The following is a 2418-nucleotide window of genomic DNA, read 5'->3' as shown; positions in this document are numbered from 1 at the left end:
ATTAAATGCAAGACAGAGCACTTCGTAATTCAGATTATCGACGTAAGAATATTCTTTCCAATAGCAGAGCAGTTCGAAAACTCTCTCAAAAATGTCAACTTTACATTGCTCGGCAGTCCCACACACGTCCAAACCTCAACACTTAACCAAAAAGATATGGTCCACACTTTTCGGTAGGAATTCCAAGGACAAAGTTTATTTTTTAATTATGAAATGTTTCAGAAAAGCAAGAAAATGTTTCCGATACAACTTATGATATTTAAAATAACTAAAAAAATAATCAATTTAGTAAAATATTTATAAATAGTAATAAACGTTTTACTAGTGAGATAAAGTTTACTAGGTCACGTGAACATTACGACCTTGACCGTTGTTACTTGTATTTTCGATTCATATTCACCATTATCAAATTAACACAATTAGAAATTAGAAATTACGCTTAGGATAATATCATTAAAAAGAAAAAAGAAATCTTAACCTTCTAGGATTGACAGGATTAAATAAAACAGATACTGAGAAAAAAAATAAAGGATATGACAAAATATAGAAGAACTAATTAAATATATACGAATAATATTATTGCTAAATCATTCACTGTACAAAACTAAAATATGTATACATATCTCGTGATCATTATATAACATTGCTTCTCGGTAAATACTCACCAAGAATATAATATCTAAAATCACTGTAATCGATGTCTTTCCTTCCGAGGAAGCTTCGATATTACACTTAATTTTTAGCAGTTGGAGAAGGGAGTTTATTCTTCCTTTTCCAAGGGTTGGCCTGGTATTGCAGTACATCCAGGATTCGGCCCATCTCCCACCCGGGAGATAAAAGTGAACCAAAGTCAGATAATATTTGTCTCAGCTTATACGTTTGATTTTGATAAGTGTCGTTCCATATTTTCGTTTCATTCAATTGGAATAGATGATGTGAACTAACTTAAGTCATGACAAGCTTCCAGAATCGCTTGTACCACAGGTATTAATGCTTAGCAGTACTTCTCCCGGCTTTATATTCTGCACCCCACAAATTTAGTCCCCGTTCCTATACTAATATTCTTTATTCGGCACTACGGCCACAACACAGAGGGGGACACTTCAAGGACAGACACAACGCCTGTTCTTATACTAGTTGGAAATAATGAAGATGGAGTTTCGGGATTAACATGGAAAAATAACAAAGCAACTATTGTGTGGTCGCTTGAATCCCCAGAATTAGCAACCAAAACAAAAAAAAAAAGTGTCGCATACATATGTAGACATGTTATGGGTGTATATCTATGTTATAGTGGTATATATATATTGATCTTTTCTGCTTGGCTGCACTTTTTGAAATTTTAAAATTAACTGAAAAATTTTAAGTTTGGTGTATGTTCCAGAAATGTTTTAAAAAAAGTTACTGAATTTTAAAGTTTGATCATTCTTACCCAGTGAGAAAACAGGATTTGGAAGCTATCGTTTTGTGTGTGACCGCAATCGTAAAACGACAAAACAATATTACTATTATATTACAGGACTATTAACTTAGAAATTTTTTTCCGGAACAAGTTAATTAAAGCCCTGAAATTCAGTATAAAAAATTTACATCAATACACCAAATTTGAAAATTATCACTTATTAAAATTTCAAAAAGTGCAGCCAAATGAAAAAGCTCTTGCTACAGTAAATGGGAGGGTCATTGCTTCCGCAGTTGAAAAGAACAAAATCCTTAGGTATTGGCACCTGTCAGTGAACCATTTCTTCCAGCCTGTCACGATTGGAGGGGCTGGGCCGCTAACAGCGAAGTCCTTGACAGCATTGGCAGTTCGCTTTACCGTGGTGTCAAATTATGCCCGTGAGGGTGCTTGGCTGTTCCAACGCCTTAACCTCGTCATCGCTCGTGGTAATGCCACGAGCGTGTTGGCTTGCTTCAGTAGGTTTCGTTGAATCCTAGGTCAAACTAAAGCGTTTGACCCGGTGGAAAAATAAAGAATAAAATATTCTAATAGGTGCTATCTTCCAATAAGTATATTAAAAATACAAAACCGGGAAGAAAAAAGGGAAAAAGAAGAAAATAACAGTAGAAAAGAAACATAAATTCAACTGCCTCAATTGGTCACACACCACAAGATTCGGTCAAACTAAAGCGTTTGACCCGGTGGGAAAAGAAAAAATAAAGTATTCTAATAGGTGTAAAACAACTTACTGAGAACGAATATGAAGAAAAAAATGCGCGCTCGCGAACGGGGTGGGGTGGGGGTAGAGGCCTCGGAACATTCACACCGCGAATGTTCCGAGACGCCTCACCGGAGCCAAAAAGCAAAAGAAAAATAGTGTAATAGATGTAAAACAACTTGCTCTGAAAGAATATCAAGAACACACACACACAAACATATATAAAAGAGTTTTATCCCTTTTTGAATGTGTATATATA

General features: G+C 35.2%; 1 pseudogene; it reads left to right on the top strand.

Moving 5' to 3' along the window:
• Positions 1-642: 642 nt before the first annotated feature.
• LOC128248408 (U2 spliceosomal RNA) lies at positions 643-824 on the top strand (annotated as a pseudogene).
• Positions 825-2418: the final 1594 nt, after the last annotated feature.

Source organism: Octopus bimaculoides, chromosome 7 (assembly GCF_001194135.2).
Source record: "Octopus bimaculoides isolate UCB-OBI-ISO-001 chromosome 7, ASM119413v2, whole genome shotgun sequence".
NCBI classification, from domain to species: Eukaryota; Metazoa; Mollusca; class Cephalopoda; order Octopoda; family Octopodidae; genus Octopus; species Octopus bimaculoides.
The sequence above is the reverse complement of the archived record's forward strand: the minus strand, read 5'-3'. Positions and strand labels throughout refer to the sequence as shown.